Source organism: Bos indicus x Bos taurus, chromosome X (genome assembly GCF_003369695.1).
Source record: "Bos indicus x Bos taurus breed Angus x Brahman F1 hybrid chromosome X, Bos_hybrid_MaternalHap_v2.0, whole genome shotgun sequence".
Classification (NCBI taxonomy): domain Eukaryota; kingdom Metazoa; phylum Chordata; class Mammalia; order Artiodactyla; family Bovidae; genus Bos; species Bos indicus x Bos taurus.
The window spans coordinates 34,988,781-35,014,158 of NC_040105.1; the positions used below are offsets into that span (position 1 = coordinate 34,988,781).

A 25,378-nucleotide genomic window follows, 5' to 3' on the forward strand; every position below is an offset into this window, starting at 1 on the left:
CCATGATGCCCACTCGATGGCTCTTAAGTCTGTTGCCCAAGTCATTATGTATAGTTTACATGATATGACCTCGCATGGAAAGGACAAAATGCCAATTATATTAAACACACAATAGTTTGGACCCTTTAGTTTTTATTTGAACCAAGTAGTTTCCTCTTGCTTCATATGACAAAAACATAATCTTGGAAAGACTGTGTGTCTTTTGTAGAGCAAGGAAGGGAAGTAGATCATCTCCCACCAGACCTTCCTTCATTTACAGAAGAACAAGGCTACCCAAGCATACTCACCCTAATCTGCATGTTTTCTAAATGGTTAGAGGTTGTCTCTGCCACAATGCCTCAGCAGCATCGGTAGCCAAAGTTTTTGTAGAATGATTCTTCCCCTCTACTGTATCTAGTAACAGATCACATTTCATTGTCAGAGTTATATAGAAAATTGAAAAGGCAGCACACATTAGTCAAAGTCTCCACCACTGTTACCATTCTCAGTAATCAGGCATCATAGAAAGAGCCAACAGTACTTCAAGACCAAGCTAGCTAAATTATTTGAAGAATTGAACTCACTGTAGCCATGAGAGATTCCTGTTGCTCTTAAGACTCTCAGAATTTCACCCCTATCTATGTATAAACTATCTCCTTTTAAAGTTATCTTGGGAAGTCCCTTGAGGATGCCTTATTCATCTTGGCTTGCAGAAGATTCTAACCTGACACAATCTGATACCTTTATATACTCTCAAGGGTTAAAAAAATATCCTCAGTCCTATATCAGCAAATGAAGATTGCCTTCCCTTTATTGTGGATTGTTGCATCTGTGTTCATCAGTGATACCGCCCTGTACTTTTCTCTTTTTGTGACATCTTTGTCTGGTTTTGGTATCAGGATGATGGTGGCCTTGTAGAATCAGTTTGGGAGTGTTTCTTCCTCTGCAGTTTTTTGGAATAGTTTGAAAAGGATAGGTATTAACTCTTCTCTAAATGTTTGATAGAATTCGCCTGTGAAGCCATCTGCTCCTAGACTTTTGCTTCTTAAAAGTCTTTAAATCACAATTTCAATATCAGTGCTTGTGATTGGTCTGTTCATGTTGTCTATTTTTTCATGGTTCAGTCTTGGAAGGTTATTCCTTTCTAAGAATTTGTCCATTTCTTCTAGGTTGCCCATTTTATTGGTATATCATTGCTTGTAATAGTCTCTTATGATCTGTTGCATTTCTGTGGTGTCACTTATAGTGAAGTGAAAGTCACTCAGTCTTGTCCGACTCTTTGTGACCCCATGGAATTCTCCAGACCAGAATACTGGAGTGGGTTGCCATTTCCTTCTCCAGGGGATCTTCCCAACCCAGGAATCGAACCAGGGTCTCCTGCATTGCATGTGGATTCTTAACCGACTGAGCTATCAGGGAAGCCCAGTTGTAAGGTGTCACTTATAACGTCTCCTTTTTCATTTTTAACATTATTGATTTAAGTCCTCTCACTTTTTTTGAGTTTGACTAAAGGTTTATCAATTTTGTTTATCTTCTCGAAGATGCTTTCCCTTTAGAATTTCCTGATTATCCTTTACATGACTTACAAATAGGTGATCCGGTATTCTTAAAATGCCACCATTGGAAAACCAACCTTGATCCCAGATGGAAGGGAGTTTATACCAGTTTACTCTGCTAAAACTCCTGTCAAGTTGTAGATTGTTCAGTCTTGCATTCATGTTTCACAATTAAAGGAAAACAACAGCTGTTCAAACTAGAGAAGTAGTCTAACCAGAAACACCAGACTGAGTCTATACCAGAAGTTCTAGAAGCAGACAACAAGGAGAAGCAGACAACAGCGAGAAGCAGTCATTCAAATAAGTAGAGTGACATCACAAGGTAGTCAACTGCTGTCCAAGGTAACAGAACAGAACTCATTTGGATTCCCCTTCCTTGTGTGTTAGTCGCTCAGTCATGTCTGACTCTTTTGTGACCTCATGGACTGTAGCCCACCCAGCATCTCTGTTCATGGGATTTCCTAAGCAAGGATACTGGAGTGGGTTGCCATTTCCTCCTCCAGGGGATCTTCCCAACCCAGGGATTGAACCCAGGTCTCCTGCATTACAGGCAGAATGTTTACCACCTGAGCCACCAGGGAAGCCCTTATCCCCTGCTTTTTTTTTTTTCCCCCTCTTATTTGCCTAAAGGTTCTCCTGCTCTTCCCTACTTTTTTTTTTTTTTTATCAAGACATGTTTCTACCCACAGTAACTTTCTACCTTTAACATGACTTCTCTTCACCTTAAACTTCATCTTTCATTTCATTTTCCTGCCTCTAAATTGAAGATATTCTGCTCTTCCATCTACTCCCTCCAGTTTTCCTACCTCTCAGTAAGATTTTTTTCATCCACAGGACCTTTGGAAACCCTGGGTCAAGTTTCACTCAAGTAAGCATAGTCCATTGTTGCATGGCTCTATATCCTTAACACTTTTCTCATTGAAAGGTGAGCTCTGTGTTCCCTTTCTTAATTGTAAACAGTAGAACATGACTGAAGTGATGCTGCCTAACTTCATTATCTAGGTCAGACAGCGCCCTGTGTCTTCCAACTAGTTCTCCTGGAATACATACTCTATGGGAAACCAGTTATTATGTAGGAAATACATCTATCTGGGGGATGGATACATATTAGAGAGACTATGTAGGCATTTCTGTTGATAGTCCCAGCTGAGCTTGCCAGCCAACAACCAGCATAAACTGCTGTTCATGAGAGTTAGCCAGTCAAACCTTAACATAACTGTGGACATGACTAACAAGGGATTCAACTGTATGAGAGAATCTCAGTAATTAAAATGCACAAAAATGCCCCCCACCTCAAGTCTACGTATTGAATAATGAAAAAAATCCCGTGTGCTACTGAATATTTTTAAAAATCACCCAGTATCAGTATACTGGTTGGGACTTCCCTATTGGCTGAGATGGTAAAAGCGTCTGCCTACAATTCAGGAGACCCGGGTCGATCCCTGGGTCAGGAAGATCCCCTGGAGAAAGAAATGGCAACCCACTTCAGTATTCTTGCCTGGAAAATCCCATGGCTGGAGGAGCCTGGTAAGCTATAGTCCATGGGGTTGCAAAGAGTCGGACACGACTGAGCGACTTCACTTCTTCTTTGAGTATCAGTATGTATAAGGCTTGCATTATAACATTCTCAGAGCCAAAGTTATACAAAATGAAAGTCTTTGTAAAATATTCTGCTGGCACTTTTGGATTACTTAGTAATTCTAAGTAATTCATTCAATATAAAAAGATCATCAGAGTTCAGGGCAGAAGAATCAATTTTATTTCATATTTTGAATTCCTTTGACATGTATGATTTGACATCATAGAATTCTTGATAAATGCATTCTTTCTCAAGCAAAATGTTTATTGAAAATTAATGAAGTCAGTCTATTTCATTATTTCTTTAGAGTATTTTTAAAATTAGCACTTGTATAAATACCCCAGAATAAAAGATAAAAGTTTCTTCTAATTTGAAACAAACACTTAACAGTTTACTATGGATATTAATTTAAAATGAACTCAGCCATTAAATATGAAACAGAATTATTACTTTCTTTTTGTTTTTTTCCATACAATATTTTGCCAAATTTGCTTATTTTATTCCCTTAAAAAAATACCAGGACATAAGGAAGCAAACCTTATTACATCAGAAACTGAATCTTGTGTCATATATTTTCCAGTGGTTCCCATAACCAAGCTACCACAAGGACATTAAAAAAGCATCAAGATATTCAATGAGAATATGAAATTAAACCAAATGCCAAGCTGAAAAAATTAATTTGTAATTACCTTTGTGTTCTCTTAAAGGCTTCAGATCAGATCAGATCAGTCGCTCAGTCATGTCCGACTCTTTGCGACCCCATGAATCGCAGCACGCCAGGCCTCTCTGTCCATCACCAACTCCCGGAGTTCACTCAGACTCACGTCCATCGAGTCAGTGATGCCATCCAGCCATCTCATCCTCTGTCATCCCCTTCTCCTCCTGCCCCCAATCCCTCCCAGCATCAGAGTCTTTTCCAATGAGTCAACTCTTCACATGAGGTGGCCAAAGTACTGGAGTTTCAGCTTCAGCATCATTCCTTCCAAAGAAATCCCAGGGCTGATCTCCAGAAATATAATCCGAAAGTCAACTTGGAATTGAATTGAGAGAAATGAATAATGTAAGAGAATAAAGAAAGTAATAGTTGGTCTTCTAATTTATTACTTTGAGCAAGAAGTAGATTCAAAATGATCACTTCGTCATAGAAAATAATATGTTCAACATATCTGTAAAATACTAACATTAGTATTATTACTACTACAGTAGAGTCTATCAAGGGCTTCCCTGGTGTCTCAGTGGTAAAGAATCTGCCTACCAATGCTAGAGATATGGGTTTGATCCCTGGGACAGGAAGATCTGCTGGAGATGGAAATGGCTACCCACTTCAGTATTCTTGCCTGGGAAATCCAACGGACAGAGGAGCCTGGCAGGCTACAGTCCATGGGGTCGCAAAAGATTTGGGTATGATTTAGCAACTAAAACAGCAAGAATCTATTTTGCCCCTCCCAAATTGAAAGCTAGTCTTATTGCTTTCAATATTCATATTCAGTAGAACGTGATATGCCTCTGTTCCTCCTCACCCTGTTTCTGAACCTAAATATGGGCCTGTGTTCTATGTCTCCAATTAACTAACTCCAGGCAGAGTTCCCAGTCACATTTAAAGACAGATTAGACTAATAATTTTTTTTCAAATTAGGAATAATCACAATCATGAGCATTCTAGCAGAAAACTCAAACATTTCATTCAAATCTTTATTGAAAGCTTGCCTTTGTGTCATTGAGAATTTTGAGACTTTAGTGTTGACTGTAAAACTTAAAACTGATTATTGAATTACTTAATTTGTCACAAGCAATCATAAGTGAGGCAGTAGAGGATGGAACTTGTGTTATTTTAATAGAAATTATCTGGTTGCTCTGTTTTCATCAATTTACTTTCAGGATACTGTTACAGGATGGTTAATTAACACAGATACAATATGATAGCTCAATTGCCCTGAACTCTATGGACTGTTTTCTACAACCAAGAAAGAATAAAGAAGATTTTGCTCATTAAAGGCCCATAAAAACTATGAAATCAGTTTATTATATTTTAGATGGAATACATCTGGCATATGTTTAGTTCATTTTCACCCACACTAGAAACTTGTGATGTAGAACATCTAAAATGCACTCCTAGTAGCAAAGGCTGTGAGCAAACCCCCAGTGTTATGTAGGCCAGATGAACATACAGAACTGAATGAAGGAAAATCGATTTCCTACCCAAGAGGCAGCTTTCTCAGAGTAAACAAGTAGGATAGTACAATCTACTGCCTGCCAAATAAGTAGAAATTCATTTTTGCACTCCTGATTGCAAAGGGAATATTTTCAAACTGAACAAACTGGGAAAGTTATGCAGAACATTTCATCAATTAGTGGAGAAGCCAAGCTCTCATTCATACCCATACCTGTGTTTCTTTGGAGCTGATTAATCCATTCTGAATCCACTAAAAAATCCTGTTTATGATGGATAATATACTTTGAAAAAATTCTCTCTTTCTCCCTCTCTCTCTCTCTATAGATAGATAGATACATATCTCTCTCTATATATATATGTAGATGTGATAGCTTTATTCATTAAATAAGGATAAAGGTTGCCAATATATAAAGCGAACTTATGACTGCTCTTTTAAAAATACTTCTTAAAGTTTTACAAAATCCCTGATTACAAAAAGGCATTAATTATATGTGTCAGTATTCCCCAAAACCCAAGAAATATACCAAGGCTCTCTTTTTACCGACGAGTACCTCAAGGCAGATTTCTATTCAATAATTACTGAGGGTGGTGGTGGTTTAGTTGCTCAGTCACGTCCGACTCTTTGTGACCCATGGACTGTAGCCCCCAGGCTCCTCCGTCCATGGGATTCTCCAGGCAAGGATGCTGGAGTGGGCTGCCATTTCCTTCTCCAAGTTACTGAGGGTAATTGGAGATCACCAACTTACTTGTTACTTATTGTGGAAACTGAAGTGCTTGGGGATTTTCATTCTTTCGAGGGGTACTTATTAAGCATCTTTTACATGCTTCACACTGTGTTGTTTGTTGGTGATACAGTGGTGGTTGAACAGCGTGACACAGGTTCCTGCCCTCATTGAACCCAGGGGCATGGTAATAGCTGACATTGCATATCTAAGGACAACAACATGTATCATTACTGAAGAGAATGGTGGTGTGGTCTTATCAGAACTTGCTCTCCAGTATGCTTCCAGGAATAAACATTTAGCTTGAGACCTGGGGGATGAGTAGAAATCAGTAGGTACAGGGACACTGGTGTTCTGCCCAGATCACCTTTTATGAATGAAGGACTTACTCCCCAGCTGGTGAGACATGTAGCACCAAGCTGACATGCCTGTCCAGGAAGTACCCTAATCTGAGTAGAGCTACTTTGTCCAAAGACAGCCCTCCTTCCCTGAGGGGGCTGCCTACTAGTGTCTAGCCAAGGCAGAGATTAAAAAAAAAAAAAAAAAATGAGGCCTTCTTATTCCAAACTGGGATAAATTAGAAGAGTTAAGAGCTTGAACGAGTCTGGATTGAGTCTGCATCATAGCACAATTTCTCCCTCTATCCAATCCCGCATTTTTTTTTTTTTTCTTTCTTCAATGTGTATTGATTCCTGAGAGCACTCTTTATACCATCAAGTTCTGACTGGCCTCTCCAGCAACTTGCTGCCCTCAACATTTCCTTAACTTCTTTCTCTCAGCCACACTGGCCTTTGGTAGTCCCATGTCCACATCCTGCTTCCTCCCCACCCAAGGACCTTTCTTTGCTCATGTGGTTTCTTCTGTCTGAAGTCTTCTCCTCCCCTTCCTTCACCTTCTCTGCATCTTTCAAATCTCTCTTCCCAGTAGACTTTCCCTGACCTCCATAGGAGAACAAAATTTCCATATTATATGTATTCATTTACTTCTTGTCTTAATTATCACACTTAAAATTTCATTTTTTGTATGATATGTAGCTAATACATCGATTGACTACATTAATGTATGGTAAATGTGAAGAACCAACCCATTGGAAAAGACCCTGATGCTGGGAAAGATCGAAGGCAGGAGGAGAAGGGGACGACAGAGGATGAGATGGTTGGGTGGCATCACCGACTTAATGGACATGAGTTTGAGTAGGCTCCAGGAGTTGGTGATGGACAGGGAAGCCTGGCATACTGCAGTCCATGGGGTCACAAAGAGTCAGACATGACCGAGCGACTGAACTGAACTGAACTGAAAATAATGACTAAAAGCAAACTGACCCATTATTGGATAAGTGGTAACATTTCTTGGATTTAAATGTCCAGTTCACACAGGACAATTTTCAAAATTTTTTTCTTCTGCAGAACCTGGGTGAGCTGATTTTGGATCTCCCTTATTCTGCCTTTGACATCTCTTAGAAGTTCTCAGTGACCCTCTTACAATGCACATTTCAGAATGGATCCATTATTGATATGTCTCTAAGCAGCAGTGTTGAAGCTTCATGCTTCAAAATATCTAGATTTTTCTTCCTTATTGTTATGGTTATTTTTCCAAATACTTGTGAGTAGGTCTGCATAATTAAGTTAATTCCTTATAGGTTAGAACTTACTGCAGAGGGCAGTAACCATTTTGCGTTTAAACCTGTCAGAAAGACAGTTAACTTAAGCAATATGGGTAATAGTTGTTACTGTTCTATCTTACTTTCTGCCATTTTTTAAATTATTATCAGCACAAGGGAGTTACCTCCCATGGCTTATGTCCTGCCACATGACCTATAATGTAATTACTTTTCTTATTTCTTAACCCAAACAAGTTGAGACAGATTACCATACACAAAAAAGTTATGCATTATACATATGCATGTATTTGCATGTTCTAAATATTGCCGATTATTTCTGAGAAAAATCTTATGATTTGAGGTTCTGTTTGCCACATGTGGTATAAATTGATCCAAAGTATTTTTTTTGAAAAAAATATTAACATAGTTGCTACTATAACCTAAAATAATATTTATATCCTGTTCTTTGTTAAAGACAGAGATTAATCAGTTTGAAAAGTTCTCAAGTAGATGAATGATTTTTTTAACCTGAGAGATGACAGTCTTCCACCATGGTCTCTTTATTTTTTTTCCTCAGGTAATCACAATGATTTAGACTTGATTATACCTTTTGGGAGAATTTTAGGGTTTCACACAGTTATCAAATGTTCTACCAGCAAATTTCATCCCACCAGTGAAATTGCCTCATTTTTGTTGTTCTCTAAAAACACACATTTTGAAAGTTGATCACGTGCATTTTGCAACAAAGATTTTTGAGATGCAGAGAAATCTTACCCACTTATAGTCTTCTCACAGATTCAAACTTTGAATTTACAACTTTATAAAGTAGCTTGTTAAACACTTTAGTCAATTTAGACACTGAATCTCTAAAGCAGAAAGAATTGAAATATATGAAAAAAATTATAACAAGATGACTATATGGGCCCCTAGAGTCTATGATTAGTTCACTTTTGGGGCCTGGTGTGAAGGCAGCTGACTTGGACCATATTCTTCATTCATTTATTCAGTCAGGGCTTCCCAGGTGATGCAGTGGTAAAGAATCCACCTGCCAATGCAGGAGCCACAGAGGATGTGAGTTCAATTCCTGGGTTGGGAAGATCCCCTGGAGGAGGAAATGGCAACCCACTCCAGTATTGTTCACTGGAAAATTCCATGGACAGGAGAGCCTGGCGGGCTACAGTCCATGAGGTTGCAGAGAGTCGGGCATGACTGAGTGACTGAGCATGCACACACATTTGTTCAGTAAAGAACTACTGCGCCAACTCCTGTTCTAGTTCTCTGTGTCCATATGATCTTTGCTACAGCAAGTAGTACCTGTTAGCATATTTATTTCTTCTCATTGACAAGAATATGAGTCCCTAGAGCACAAGACCTAACACTTAGTAGAGTAAATGACTCATATTAGGATTTGGGAAATAATGATTAATCAATTCACAAATGAAATTATGAAATTAAAATGAAAAGACCATTCTTGAGGATCAACCTACTCAGGTATTTAAAAATCAGAAAAGGAAGGAAACATACATCTAACTTATAAAAATAGAATTTAAGTAGATGGAAGGGAGGTATGAAGGGCATTTTAAGCATCCAAAGAAATGGAGGCAGCTGAAAGGTAGTGATGTGTGAGAGAGCTCTGGAAATAGTGATTCTTTGCACAGACTGAATCAGAGTAGCCTGGGTGCTACAGACAGTATTTGTAAGTGGAACACCACTCTGCATAAATAACAGGGAAACTTTGAGTGATTTTGGTAAGGGAAGTGACATAACAATGTACCTATAAGGGAGTTTTATGATACTCTGTAAAGTGGATTAGAAGTGAAAGAGACTAATTGTATTAGCTTAAATATAAAGAGAAAAGCATCCTAGCTAAAATGATATTTTTTTGATTGAATTATTTTTTTAATTGGAGTAACAAATGGTTTAAGCATTGGATATAATGGAAAAAAATATTTCTTGTGACCTGTTTCAGCTGTTCTTTGTTAATATTTCAAAGTGAGAAAAGTGTTTTTAGCTTTTGTTTTGAGAATCACAATGATTATTGATAAAAACCAACTGAAAATTAAGATAATAATATATTTAGATTTAAAAAATGAATAATTTGCCATATTTTTAGTTAATTGGAAGTAATGGTTTAATGATACCATAACATTCAAAATGGCTAACTGAGAGACTGTGCTATCAAAGATGAGAATTCCAATTATGATATCAATAAGTGATCAAATATTTTACTGCTTATTATTTTGACCTAAGTCCCTAGAATGCATTCATACATGCCTAGTGTCTTTGTAAAGCTCATTTCTGTGGTAGATAGACCATCCTTAGCCACCACAAAGCACAGACAGGCAAGTGATACCAAAACTGTTCTTCTAGCAGTTGTAAAATGAAGAAGATCAATAAATTAGATCTTGCCCTCCCAAATTCATACATCTCCCACCTTGTCTGGCAGTAGTGTGGGAAGTATTCACTATGACGTGGGGACATGAATCTCTTATTTCTCCACCCACTAAAGTTTACCAGTCTGTGTTGAGTGGATATAGTTAAACTTCATTAGGGAAGAATCTGCCTTATTCAAACAAAATACCATTTCTCTAGCATGTGTTGAAGAAAGCCAAAATAATTAATACCAGTTCCTAGTCAGCATTTCAAATATAAAATTACAAGGAGCATTTATAGTCAATCAAAGTGTACTTAAAATACACTGTGCATGCACATGTGAGACAGGCTGAAATGCTGTTGTCATGTAGCATATGATATTACAAGTACAATAAGGACAGTTATGATGAAACAGAAAACGAAGATCATGGCATCCAGTCCCACCACTTCATGGGAAATAGATGGGGAAACAGTGGAAACAGTGTCAGACTTTATTTTTCTGGGCTCCAAAAATCACTACAGATGGTGACTGTAGCCATGAAATTAAAAGACGCTTACTCCTTGGAAGGAAAGTTATGACCAACCTAGATAGCATATTCAAAAGCAGAGACATTACTTTGCCAACAAAGGTTCATCCAGTCAAGGCTATGGTTTTTCCTGTGGTCATGTATGGATGTGAGAGTTGGACTGTGAAGAAGGCTAAGCGCCGAAGAATTGATGCTTTTGAACTGTGGTGTTGGAGAAGACTCTTGAGAGTCCCTTGGACTGCAAGGAGATCCAACCAGTCCATTCTGAAGGACATCAGCCCTGGGATTTCTTTGGAAGGAATAATGCTAAAGCTGAAACTCCAGTACTTTGGCCACCTCATGCGAAGATTTGACTCATTGGAAAAGACTCTGATGCTGGGAGGGATTGGGGGCAGGAGGAGAAGGGGACGACAGAGGATGAGATGGCTGGATGGCATCACTGACTCGATGGACATGAGTCTGAGTGAACTGCAGGAGTTGGTGATGGACAGGGAGGCCTGGCGTGCTGCAATTCATGGGGTCGCAAAGAGTCGGACACGACTGAGCGACTGATCTGATCTAATCTGATCTGATGATGAAACAGTAAAATAAGATAGAAAATAGAATCAATGTATCATCTAATCATCTCCACTTAAAGCATTTCATAAGGTAGTACTTTTAAGGCTTACTGAAAAAAAATCCACATATATTAAAAAATAAAATGCATTGGGTTGCCCATTGAAAACGAATAGAAAAAATTTCCTAAAGAATCAATATCTAGTTAGTTATTTTTGCCTCCAACTTTCTTTGGTCTTTACTTTGCAGACATTGTATTTTAACAAATATACTAAATGTATATTTATACATTAAGTTCGAGCATAGAAGCCATGCTGCTCTGGCTTAAGCAGCAAAGAAAGACATAATAGGATTTTCTATCTTAAATATTGTTTCACGATTGAGCATAAATTGCATTAGCAAAACTGAGCCACATATGTTTTCTTGATATATTACATTCTCTGACTTGTTAGCCTAGAGCCAGTGATAGATTACTTAAAGAAGCTGAGCCTTTGAGTGTCAATGACAGCATCCACTTGAAGTTCAGTGATGGCCAACCTTATGGGAAACTTCCAGATCCTACCATGTACTCTTATTATCAGTGGAACTTGAGACACAAAATAAGAGATGTGTGAAATATGCTTGTTAGGAAAACAAAACCATAGCATGTAAGATCAGTATCCACAGTGAAAATGTAAACCTTGAGCTTTTGGTAAAGCCATCGTGGGTTTTAATTCTTTAAAAAATGCAGGTGGCTGTAAACTTGAATTCAGAAATAATTTTTATGCTACAGTTTAAATTACTATGTTCCAGTCAGGGTAATAATTTTGCAGGGCATCTTATCTAGGTTCCACTTGTTGACTGAGAACTGGTAGCTTCTATCTAATAGGTACTATAGATGTCACCAGCAGAAACTACTTTATAAAAAATACAAGGAAAAAATGGAAAATAAACCCAAGTCTTAGGATAATAGGCAGGATAACTTGAGGATTTCTTTAAAATTGCTAAATGTGAGTTAATTATTTTAACTATTTATCTCTTCACATAGAAAATACATGTTTTATGTGAATACTTACAAAGCCTCATGATATTACATAAGAAAGATTTCTATTTTTTTAACTAAATGACCACAGACACATACTGGCATAACACCTTTTGGTTAATATCACTTCAGTGTGTTAAGGGAACTGAGAGTGGAGCCCACTATACAGGAGGGCAAAACATTGTTTAGTTAAATTTGACAGTTATGGAAAAGGATGAAGAAGAATTTCTTTTTTACCAGCTATTGAGCTGGTGGCTTTCTGCAACATCTTTTTGGGGACAGTGTTCTTTTCCTAAGTTCACTTTCCTCTGTGGACTTTCATACACATACTACCAAGACACAGATCCCCAAATATGAACAGTAATCTGTGATATCAAAGCCTAACCAGCATGAGGGGAAGCTGCAAACCACCTGTTTGGCCTCAGATGCAAACAGTTCTTTCCTTATTGATCTATCTGTCTTGGAAAATTACCCCAGGAACTCTCACCATTGTGGCAGATTGGATTTTGTGTCAAGTAAGTGCTTCAAGTTCTGGCTTAGACTAGCCAGGTATTTAAGGTTTGCCAAGCTTTCCCATCACATATTTTAAGCCACACTTAAAAGAGAATCCCTTTTATAGTGATGTTTTGTTATCAACCTTGTAACTTTTCTGTGTCTTCTGTCGGTAAACTGCCAGTCATTATTAAGGTTGGGAGGAACTAGAATTGGAGATTAGACAAAGATGGATTGTATAGTTTTGTAACCTACTGGATGCATCCTTAGAAAAGTTACACCATTGCCTGAAGTCTTGGTTTACTCATATTTATGTCAGAGATATATATGAGATTAAGTGGCATATGTAACACACAGTGTTTAGCGTATCATGAGTTCTCTACATATGTTAGCTTTCTTTTCTTTCTTGTATCTGTTCTAATGATAAAAAAATACATCAAATTGTAACTAAATGTGAAAGTTCATTTCTAAAATATGTAAATGAGTACCATCTCTGTATCTGTGAATCAAATTACAGATTTAACCTCAATCCCAGGTTATTGACATTCCTGCTATAATTTGAATGGCTTTGGCAAATAGATGTTTTTCTTAGCTACCCTTTACTTTCTTCATTTTTCTTTTACTTTTAAAAAATGAGGTAGATTTTGCATCCATTGAAATAAATTTCTTCATGACCCTTCCCAGGCCATCTGTGCCTCCATCCATAGGCACATTTCAATTATAAGTTAGGTTTGTCTGTTTTACAGCTTCATATGAATGGAACTGTGTTCTTCTCCATTTTTTTCACACGACATGAAATGTTTGAGATTCATCGATGTTGATCCACAGATCCCTAAGCTTTGTTTTGGCGAATGGTATTCAATTGCATAAATATATCAGAGCTGTTTATCCACTTCCCTCTATTTTTACACTTACTTCTCTAAGTATCCACAAAGTCTAAAATATTTCTATTTGATTCTTTATAGAAAAAGGTTTCTGATTCCTGTTCTTGAATGATTATCAGACTGATTCATGCTATATGAGCTCTGCATCTAATCAAAATGTTTTCATTGACTTAAGTTATAGTATTAGGTCTTCAGTTTTTGTTTAAAATCAATATAAAATGACCATAGGTCATGGAAATAATATTCCTCCATCTTTTATTTTAAAACATAATTTTAGATCATGGACAATCAGTATGTAGTACTTGGCAGTACTTGGGCTTCTCTGATGGCTCAGATGGTAAAGAATCTGCCTGCAATGCAGGAGACCTGGGCTCGATCCTTGGGTCAGGAAGATTGGATGGAGAAGCGAATGGCAACCCACTCCAGTATTCTTGCCTGGCGGTTCCATGAACAGAGGAGCCTGGTGGGCTACAGTCTATGAGCTCTCAAAGAGTCAGACACAACTGAGTGACTAACGCTTTCACTTTCATTTTCACAATGTATCTTAAAATATTCAAACTAAAAGGCTACCTATAATTTGTCAAAGAAATACATTGTTCTGGCACAATGGTGCATTTCCCTTTGCTAAACCACGAAAATATGTAATGCATAGTATTTTCTACTTTGCCATTCAAGACAAGTTGAATTTAATGCTTTATGCTCAGGTTTTATTATAATCATTTATTCTGATTTTTTCAAAAATTTGCACTATTGCTTTTATATTTACTAATGTTATTTATGTATGTATCGTCCAGTGAAGGAAATCAAATACATTTGCAACAAGGAATAACAAGTCAATTAATATGTTAATATATGCATACAGTAGATTTCTTAAAATACATCAAACCTCTATGAGGGTCACACAACCCTCATAGAAAGTTTTGAATCTCATGCACACAGATTGTCCTAACTTGGTTTCCAAATACTTACCAAGAAGCTATAAATCCATAAAAATTTGACTGAGTATGAATATGGGCATTGGCTCTGCCCATATTTACCAATATTATCTCCTCCTCTTTTGGTAATTGCTGCTATTTTTCATATCACTGAATTAACACAATAAAAAAAGTGAACAAATACTGAGGTTAAAAACAGAATACTATGAAAATCAAAGATAAAATGGGGGCAGTGTTGATATTTATAACTTAAGTTCTGTGTGTGTGTGTGTGTGTGTTTGAATTACCTATTTTCTGAAAGTATGAGTCACAGAGTGTTAGAACAGAATGACATGTTACAAATTCTGCAGATAATCCCCTTATTCTTTCAGAGGAAAAAGATAAAGCCTGGCAGATGTTCCCTGGCACACCAAAGTCAGTGGGAATATCAGGGGCAGAATTAGAGCCAGTTTGTACTGTAATAGGTTTATTATCATGTCTTGTTGTCTTACCCTTTCTTTTCTTTTCTTTCTTTCTTATTGAAGTATAGTTGATTTAGAATGTTTCAGAAGTACTGCAAAGTGATTGTTATATATAAAACATTCTTTTCCATTGTAAATTATTACAAGATATTGAGTATAGTTCTCTGTGCTGTACATTAGGTCCTTGTTGGTTATCTATTTTGTGTGTATACATACACCCACACACACACACACACACACACATATATAGTAATGCATATTTATATTTGTTAATCCCCAATTCCGGATTTGTCCCTCCCCTGCCTTTGTCCCCTTTGGTAACTGTAAGTTGGTTTTCTATACTTGTGAGTCTGTTTCTGTTTTGTTGTTAATGTTGTTCAGTCACTAAATCATGTCTGACTCTGCAACCCCATGAACTGCAGCATGCCAGGCTTCTGTGTCCTTCACTATCTCCTGGAGTTTGCTCAAACTCATATCCATTGAGTCAGTGGTGCCATTTGACCATCTCATTCTCTGTCACCCTCTTCTTCTTTTCCCTTCAATTTTTCCCAGCATCAGGATCTTTTCTTGTGAACCAGCTCTTCACATAAGGTGGCCAAAGTATTGGAGCTTCAACATCAGTCCTTCCAGTGATTATTCAGGGTTGATTTCCTTTAGGATTGGCTGGTTAGATCTCCTTTGTTTTGTAAATAAGTTCATTTGTATAACTTTTTTAGATACAACATTTAAATGATGGCATATGATATTTGTCTGATTTACTTAGTATGATCATCTCCAGGTCCATCCATGTTGCTGCAAATGGCATTATTTCATTCTTTGTAATGGCTGAGGAGTATTCCACTGTATATACACATAGGAGACAGGAAAAAGAAAAGAAAAGCAGGCCCCAGCAAGGGCCGCAAAAGAAATTTATAATTATTGGTAAACTGGATGCTATAAGGCATGAGACTCTTGGAACAAGTCCAGAGGGAACAGTTCATAATCTTGAAAACAAGATATGATCCTGGGGTCAGAAAACCGACCCCAGACTGTTTCTCAACCGGTGTCTCAGAGTCAAGTTTTACATATCTGGTGGAAAATCTATAGATAAGAATATTAGTCTTAGTTACTGATTTGTTATTGATTACTGTTTCCTAATTACTCAATGGTTAATGATCATTTTGTTCTTTGGCCCTGAAGGCCACATGAGTTAGAGTTTAACTCCCTGCATATTCCTTCCCTCCCGGCTGAAAGTATAATAAAGCTGCTTGGATTCAGTTTCGGCACCTTCACCGTGGAGCCGTGTTGGTCCCCTGATCCTCGCTTCTCTCTGAATTCTTGTGTCTCGTTTCTCATTCTCTCACCTCATCGCACTTTCGGAAACCCTGCTTGTCTAGCTGGTCTCAACAATACATACCACATCTTCTTTATCCATTCATCTGTGAATGGATACTTAGGTTGCTTCTATGTCTTGGCTATCATAAATAATGCTGCTGTGAACATTGGGGTACATATCTCTTTTTGAATTAGAATTGTCATTTCTTGTTTTCTGGAAATATATCCAGGAGTGGGATTGCTTGCTCATATAGTAACTGTATTTTTCGTTTTTTAATGAACCTCTATACTCTTTTCCATAGGCTTCCCTGGTGGCTCTGTTGGTAAAGAATCCTCCTGCAATACAGTAGACCTGGGTTCAGTCCCTGGGTCTGGAAAAATCCCTGAAGAAGGAAATGGCAACCCACCCCAGTATTCTTGCCTGGAAAACCCCATGGATGGAGAAGCCTGGTGGGCTACAGTCCATAGAGTCGCAAAGAGTTGGACACGACTGAGCGACTTCACTTTAGCAACTAAACCACCACCGCCGTACTGTTTTCCATAGTGGCTGCACCAGTTTACATTTCCACCAGCACTGTAGGAGGGATCCCCTTTCTCCACACCCTTTTCAGCATTTACTATTTATAGACCTTTTAATGATGGTCAGCTTCCCTGGTGGCTCAGATGGTAAAAGAATCTGCCTGCAATGCAGGAGACCCACATTCAGTCCCTGGATTGGGAAGATCCCCTGGAGAAGGGAATGGCAACCCATCCCAGTACTCTTGCCTGGAGAATTCCATGGACAGAGGGCTACCTGATGGGCTACAGTCCACGGGATCACAAAAGAATTGGACACGACTGAGCGACTATCACACATGTATAATACACATATTTTGACTGGTGCGAGGTGATACCTCATTGTGGTTTTGATTTACATTTCTCTAACAATTAATGATATTGAGTATCTTTTCATAAGCTGTTTGGCCATCTGTATGTCTTTGGAGTAGTATCTATTTAGATCCTCTGCCCATTTTTTTATCTTTTTTTTTTTTTTCATATTGAAACTGCATGAGTTGTTTGTGTATTTTAGAGATTAATCCCTTTCAATCACATAGTTTACAAATATCTATATGTTGTCTTTCCATTTTGTTTATGGTTTCCTTTGCTATAAAAGATTTTAAGTTTAATTATCTCATTTGTTTATTTTTGCTTTCATTTTCATATAACTTATGTTCTTCTTGAAGCTTGATTTTATTGCTGCTTTCTTAATTTTCTTCTGTTATCATTTAGTAATTAGGCATATATATTCAAGGCCATTTTAAGTACATTCATGATCACAGTAATAGATACTTCATTGTCAAAATATAGTCATAATTGAAAAACAAAATAGATCATTTGGATGTTCTAGGGAATAGGAAAGTTTTGACCACCCATCATATCACTTACTTTTCAGAAAATTAAAAAAAAAAATACTACATCACAAAATAAAATACCCTGGGGTTATTATGCTTAGTGAGATAAGTCAGACAAAGAAAGACAAATACTGCATGTTTTCACTGATACAGAGAATCTAAAAGATGAAACAAATGAACAAATACAACCAAATAGAAATAGACTCACACATAAAGAGAACAAACTAGGGATTACCAGAGGAGAGAGGGGTAGGGATAGAGACAAAATAGGTGAATGGGATTAGGAAGTACAAATTTCTAGTTATGAAATAGGTGAGTTATAAGGATGTAATGTACAACACAGAGAATATAGTCAATATTTTATACTAACTGTAATGTGTGATATATAAAAAATATTGAATTATTTTGTACACTTGAAACTAATTTTATATTGTACATCAGTGATATTTCAATTAGAGAGAAAACACACACACACGTAGATGAGAATGAGTTCCCTCCATTGAACAGGCCAGGACAGGTCACAGATACCTGGGCCTATGGGACAGTGGTATCAGAAATTTTTCTGCAGAAGATGGTTATTTTGAGGTGCTAGCCTGCCATCTTCTCAGTCAGTCAGCTCCACAAATAAAGTCGTATTCCTTGCAAAAAAAAAGAAAATTTTCTGCAATTGGGAGAGGAGAGTTCTGAGAAGAAAGGACTTGGACATAAATGATAATTTTGTGCCAAAAGAAGACCAGATGTGTCCATGGATCCTCTTTTTTCATGAGATCTAAAGTGATGGAATATCTCAGCAATGGAGGGCAGCTTGCCATATCCTGTGGCGCTCTATAGGAAAGACAAGGGAAAATACACAAGCACCTTCCTTAATGAACAGTCCCATATTCATGTTGTCAGTGGTGATTAAGTGTTCACAGTATATCAGTGGCTATATTAAATTAGCATTCTTAATTTGAGTGTTTTGGTTTGGCTGTTTTTTTTTTTATTGAATTCATAAACTGATCATTTTTATAGCTGCATAAAAGCTGGAAGCTAAAGATATGCTTTTAAATATATTTGTTTGAGCATATTTTAGTAATTGGCTAGTACAACTAATTGAAGCCACAGAGGGAGACCAAAATAATTTTTTTCTTTTCCTTAAATTGTCTGAACAGTGACCAAGTTTAAAAAGCATGGCTTTCAGAAAGTAACACATGCTATTAAAGTGGTCCCCTTGAGAACAGAATAATAAAAAATTGTTCTGCCAAAACAAGCTCGAAAATACAAATCAAAACAACACTGAGACATTTCCCCTCACTTATCAGATTGGCAAAAAGAAAAATCAAAGTTTGACCATTCACCTTTCTGTGACATTTTGAAGTACCAGGCACTGTCCTTCCTACATTGCTAGTATCAGTGCAAAGTGGTTACATCCCCATGGAAGAAAATCTGGCAATATTTATCAAAATTGCCATTTGATCCAGAAATCCTATATCTCAAAACCTATCCTACAGATACAGCTGCATGTGCACAAATTAACAGGCTTTTAGCTAGGTGGGTAGTTCTGAAAGGAGGTGGAGGTGATTTTTTACCTTGCCCCAGGGGATATTTGGCAAAGAGTGGAGACTTTTTTGGATGTTATAAATAGGGAAGGGGGTGCTGCTTGTATGTAGTGGGTAGAAGCCAGGGCTGCTGCTAAACATCCTACAATACATAAGCTAGTGAACAAAGAATTCTCTGTCCCAAATATCAGTGATGCTAAAGTTAAAACACGCTGATATAGATCAATTGTTTTATTTATATGATAAACTATGCTACTTTCTATAATTTCTCTCTTCTGTTTTGTTTTCAGATTTTAGGGACAGCTTTTTCAGTTTTATTCAGCATTTATGGTTTAGGTTTTTTCACTTTGATTCCTCCGTGATAACAATGAACTTAGATTAGAAATATCTAGTAAGTTAAAATATTTAATAATTACAGCATATCAATGGGGAAAAAAGTCTTAAGTGCCAAAACAAAAGCCTTTGTAAGCATTTACTTTCTGTATCTTAGCTTTTTGTATCCCTGCACTGAAAATATAATTTAGAGTTTTGAAATCAGCAAAATACCATTAGATTTTCATCAGACACACAAAGTCTGAAGGGTACTTTGTTACTTTATCAGAGTTTCCTTTCCGTGAATATTTAAAAATTTGTTTCTGGAGAATTTCTTGATACAAATGCAGCCTAAACAAAGTGTCAACAGCTTGAGACAAAGAGGTTATGTACCTTCATTGAAAAATTGTGAGCTGTATGATTTGTGCATGTGATCACTGTACTTGGAGCCCAAAATCTTTTCAAATGTTTACGAAAAACAGATAACTCATAATAAAACATGAGAAAAATACAAAATGTCTTAAGAAAGTACTGTGCTATGATTAGTAACACATAAATTTTACATCTCTGCTTCTCAAAGAATGTGTATACATTTTTATACATGAAAAAACTTTAAGATCCTTTATCTTTCTGTTTCTCAAAAAATGGGTTGTACAAAATCCTGTTTTTAGATTAACTTTCCCTTTTAGTCTCCATAGAAAAATATTTTGGAATTGAGAAAACCTAAACACACACACACGCAAACAAAATCAAGCACTCCTTCATTTTCTTTCTCTCTCTTACTTCTGGATCTTTCCGTTTCCCTTTAGCTTAATATTTCTATTGGATATACTAATCTAATTCCAGAGAAAGACATATTCTACATATCTGATATCTGTTTGTATTTCTGTTTAGTTGTTGAAGCTTTTATGGGCAGTGTCAAAATGAAGCTAAGAAATGAGAAGCTAATTTTAGGTTCAGAAGTACTGAACTTCCTGTGAGGATCTGTGTCTATGGCTGTAATAATTCTGATTATAAGAATATCCACTGGTAGAAGTAGAGATGTGATTGTCATCTATGAGCAGAGGATTAGGCAAGTAATAAGTGACTGAGTGTATGTTCATGATACAAACATCATCCTTGTCCATAACTCAAATATATTGTATATAACCTGCTAAGGAAGAGGAACAGCATCACCATTGACAACAATTATGATAAATCAATTTTTTATATTAGGTTTTGAAGTTGATCTATTAGAATCTCAGTATTTTGTTTGAACAGTAATATTCTTAATTAAGAAATATGCTATTCACTACATTTCTAATTTGGCAGAATCTATATAGTCCTTTTAGGTGGGTTGGGTCATTAACAGCTGTCAGTGAGTTATCATCTGGTTAGATAAAATCAATCTTTTATGATAAGCATAGCTGAAAAATTTAAGAGAATAAATGCAGATTTCTAAAATAAGTATTTTAAAAATTAAGAGTTACAAGTCAACAGACTTTAGTACTACTGTTAACAAACCTTATAATGTTGGAGAAAATGTCTGCCCATCTTTAGCAAATCCTTAAGAAGACACTTCATGAAATCTGTACTCAGTATATATATTTAACCTCAGCTGTGTTTGAACAGGGGTGTAAATACTTAATAACTTCTTTGTTTTTCTGTCTTACAATATTTAATAGTTAGCACAAGCTTCTGTCCTCAAAGCACCTCCTGTTGTCAGAATGTTTCCCATTCTCTGAAGAGCTTCATGAACCACTGACTAAGCTTCCACCACAGTTTCTCATTGTGGCTAAATTCATGAATATGGGGTAGATAATTTTGTTTCTACAGCCGATATGTAAACATACCTTACAAACATATTTCTTATGATTTATATTTTCATTCCTTTATTCATTCAGTAAATAGTAATTGAGGACCTTCATTGCTGTGAGAAGTATGATTTTTGTCTTCGTGGAGCTTATGATCAGTGGAAAAGAAGTGACAGTAAACTGCCAAAGACACAACTTGTTTTAGAATAATTTACTGTGGAAATAAATAAAACGATAACTGTGGTAAATGCTACCTTGAACAAGTAAAGGAGGCTATGAGAGCATAGGTCCTGGGACCTTGAGTACTAAAGATGCCCCATCAGAAGACCAATACACCACACCTGGAGGCTGAATCAGAGTTAGCTGGATGTAGAGATGGAACAAAAATAAGTCACCTTCTGGGCATCAGAGAAGTATGTAGGAATTTTCTGTGGTGGAACCCAGCTTGACCCGTTTGAGGAAGAACTTACTGTGGGTGGAGCAGAGGGAACAGGAAAACTTATCAAGAGAGAAAGTAGGCAAAGTTGGCAAGACCATGCAAAGTATGGTGAAGATTTGAAACCTCTAAGAATAGTGGGGGCCACTGAATGTTTTAAGCATGAAGTAATATGTTCTTTTAATGGTAAACTGAGCAAAGTAGATTCAAGGAGAGAAGTTAATGTAGTTTCCACAGTATTTCAGGCCAGGTAGTGGCTTGCACAAGGGTGAGAGGAACATGTTAAGATCAAGTAATGCGCTGATATATATGAAGTGAGAGCTATGTGAGTAGTCATGACTGGTAACCAAAATCATCATTAACTTATCACTTTGGTACTGAATTCACACCCATAACACACACATTAGTCACTCAGTTGTGTCTTACTCTTTGCGACCCCATGAACTGTAGCCCACTGGCCTTCTCTGTCCATGGGATTCTCCAGGCAAGAGTATTGGAGTGGGTTGCCATTCCCTTCTCCAGGGAATCTTCCCGACCCAGGGATTGAACCTGCGTCTCCCAACTGTGGGCAGATTCTTTACCATCTAGCTACCAGGGAAGCCCATATGTTTGTATATGTATATACATATATATGTATAAAATATTTAATCAAACATATTTCAGAGAATTGTAGAGTTATCTATCTGTCTAACAAAATAGTGTCATAAAACAACAATGGCAATAATCATTTGGGTATGCCAGCAAGCTCATTATGTTGCAAAAAAAGGGGAAAGTCTCCCATCCAGATATTGTCCCTACATAATTACTATTCAACCCAGTGTGTATATCATAGTGCCAACATATCATGCAGCAAGAGCTATATTAGCCAAGAGTGCCTGTTATTTGGGTGAATCAGGAAATTATTGAGTTTTACTCAATATGGCAGAAAATTAGTGATTTTAGAAACCAGAATACTTGATTAAATATAATAATTTAAAACTCCATTGAATTATAAAAATTAATTTACAAAATCAGAAAACATTTATCTGTAGGAAATATTTTTTTTCTGGCAAACAACAAAAACATTTCAATGATGGAGAAATATATATCAAAATATAATGGAAATTGTTATACATGTCATTTCTCTGAATTTCTGTAGTTTTCTGTGCTGTAATGTCAAGCATATGCATTTGTTTAATAGAACTTAATAGGCATATAAGAAGTAAATGGAATCACTGAAGATTCATCTGAAATAGGATAAAGATTACAAAGTAATCAAAGAAAATAGAGGATGATGGGTAAACCAGAAGAAGCTATTTTCTTTGACTATATAATTAAATACTGCTGCCTGCATACTCTTCGGAGAAGGCAATGGCACCCCACTCCAGTACTCTTGCCTGGAAAATCCCATGGACGGAGGAGCCTGGAAGGCTGCAGTCCATGGGGTCGCTGAGGGTCGGACATGACTGAGCAACTTCACTTTCACTTTTCACTTTCATGCATTGGAGAAGGAAATGGCAACCCACTCCAGTGTTCTTGCCTGGAGAATCCCAGGGACAGGGGAGCCTGGTGGGCTGCTGTCTATGGGGTCGCACAGAGTCGGACACGACTGAAGTGACTTAGCAGCAGCATACTCTTATTATCTTTACATAATTGTATATCTTTTTCAAGAGGTATTTATTTTATTTACATGTTTTTACTTCACTCTCATAAAGTGGAAGAAGGTGAAAGTGAAGTCGCTCAGTTGTGTTCGACTCTTTGCGACCCCAGGAACTGTAGCCTACCAGGCTCCTCCATCCATGGGATTTTCCAGGCAAGAGTACTGGAGTGGGTTGCCATTTTCTGCTCCAGGGGATCTTCCTGACCCAGGGATCGCACCCGGGTCTCCCACATTGTAGGCAGACGCTTTACTGTCTGAGCCACCAGGGAACCCCCATAAGGTCTCACTCTCATAAGGTCAGCTAAAAGACCAGACATTTTGATTAACTTAAAACAACATTTTCTTCTGCTATGGCTACAAGAACAGTAAGCAACAAAATAAAAATTGAGAGAGAAAAGTTGCTATGCATCGAAAGCTCTTACATGTTTTCTTCGAAAAAATGTTGCTAGAGAGCAAAAATATTGGGGCCTCTGAAACATGCATATTTTATCTGAGTTTTAGGCAATTAGCATCCAATTTCAGGCTCCATCCAAGACTTATGCTTCATATTTTGAACTATATTCCGCCCCCCTCTTTTTTTTTTTTTTTTTTGGCTTCTCTGGGTTTTTGTTGCAGAGCATGGGCTGTTTATTGCCGTGCATTGGCTACTCTTTAGTTGTGGTGCCTGGGCTTCTCATTGCATTAGTTTATCTTCTAGTGGTACATGGGCTCTAGGGTATGTGGGCTTAGCTGTCTCATCACAAGTGGGATCTTCCCGGAACATGAATTGAACCCATGTCCCCTGCACTGGCAGGAGGATTCTTAACCACTGGACAACCAGAGAAGGCCCAGGTACTTTATTTTCGTAGAGTATTTTTTTGTATGATTCTTAGAAAACTCACCAAGAAAGGAAGATTGGCAGTCTAAGTGCATCACAGTCACAGAATACCAAACTAGAGCTTAAATGATAATAATGGTAATATGTAACACTTATGGAACGCTCACTGGGAACCAGGACTTTCTAAGGATTCCACATGCATTTGTACCTTGAATTCTCAAAAATAATCTTTGTAACAGATACTATCATCATGTCCACATTCCAATTGATGAAAATGAGTGTAGAGCAAAGAAATTTTCTCAAGGCCCTACAGAGACCAAATGGAAGAACCCAAGGCTCTGACTTCTGATGTCCCAGCCTAGGATACTGGGCCTGTCATATAGCACAACTACTGAGAAGATGCCATCAACAGAAGCATCACATATGCAAGATGTAATCTGTAACCTGTGCAATGGAGTGTGGTGGCCCTCCAGGTCAGAGATCAGAGGAAGAGGAATAGAACAGAGAAGGGACAGCCAGGATGATAATAAATTAGTAAGGCTAGTCATGAAAGCCAAGAGCAGAAAGAACTTCAACTGGTCAAACATACTGCTGATGGGTTGAGTGAGCTCAGAACACAAATCTGACCATTGGATTAAAGGCATTAATGGACAAGCTTGCCAGTCTTGTCACAGGCAGTCCTACTAAATGAAGAGGATGGGAGCTTTATCAAAGTGAGTTGATGAGAGGAAACAACGTGAGGGGGAGTAGAGCAGAGGATCAAGATCTGGAGGCCAGCGTGGGATCATGGGAGGACCAATGACATATTTCTCAGGAGCTGTTTATGATTACAGACCAAACCCAACATGAGAGTTTACATTCAGCTTGCAAACAAAGCACAGCCAGATGACTGACCTTGGGAGAAAAGAGACCAGCATGATGCATAAATCAGCAAATCAGACACAAAAAAAGACAACAAGTAGTCAAAGAACAGTGTCCTCAAGCTATAGAACATCTGGGAAATAAAAAGAGTCATGAATCTGATGTACAGTTAAACAGTAAAACCACTCCCACAGAGACCATCCCACAGAGAAAAGTGACTGAACTAATCCCCAGAGAGGCACAAAAAACACCTGGACCAAGAGTTACTCAGGAAGAAGAAATACAAGTATGGGGGAAATTTTGCCTGCAGAGAATGATTTGTAATCTTAAAGAAGTGACAATGCAAAACAAAGTCTAAATGTCCACCAAGAATAGTATCCTGACAAGGAAATGCCAACTGATTTAAATAGAATGGATCCA

The 25,378-nt window shown here is 37.4% G+C and overlaps 1 long non-coding RNA gene across 1 annotated transcript; it reads left to right on the forward strand.

The window, feature by feature from the left end:
- The first annotated feature begins 16,141 nt into the window (after positions 1 to 16,141).
- Positions 16,142 to 18,036, forward strand: LOC113887542. The gene is made up of 2 exons (XR_003509753.1): positions 16,142 to 16,343; positions 16,474 to 18,036. It is a non-coding gene; the product is annotated as an uncharacterized LOC113887542 (long non-coding RNA).
- Positions 18,037 to 25,378: the final 7,342 nt, after the last annotated feature.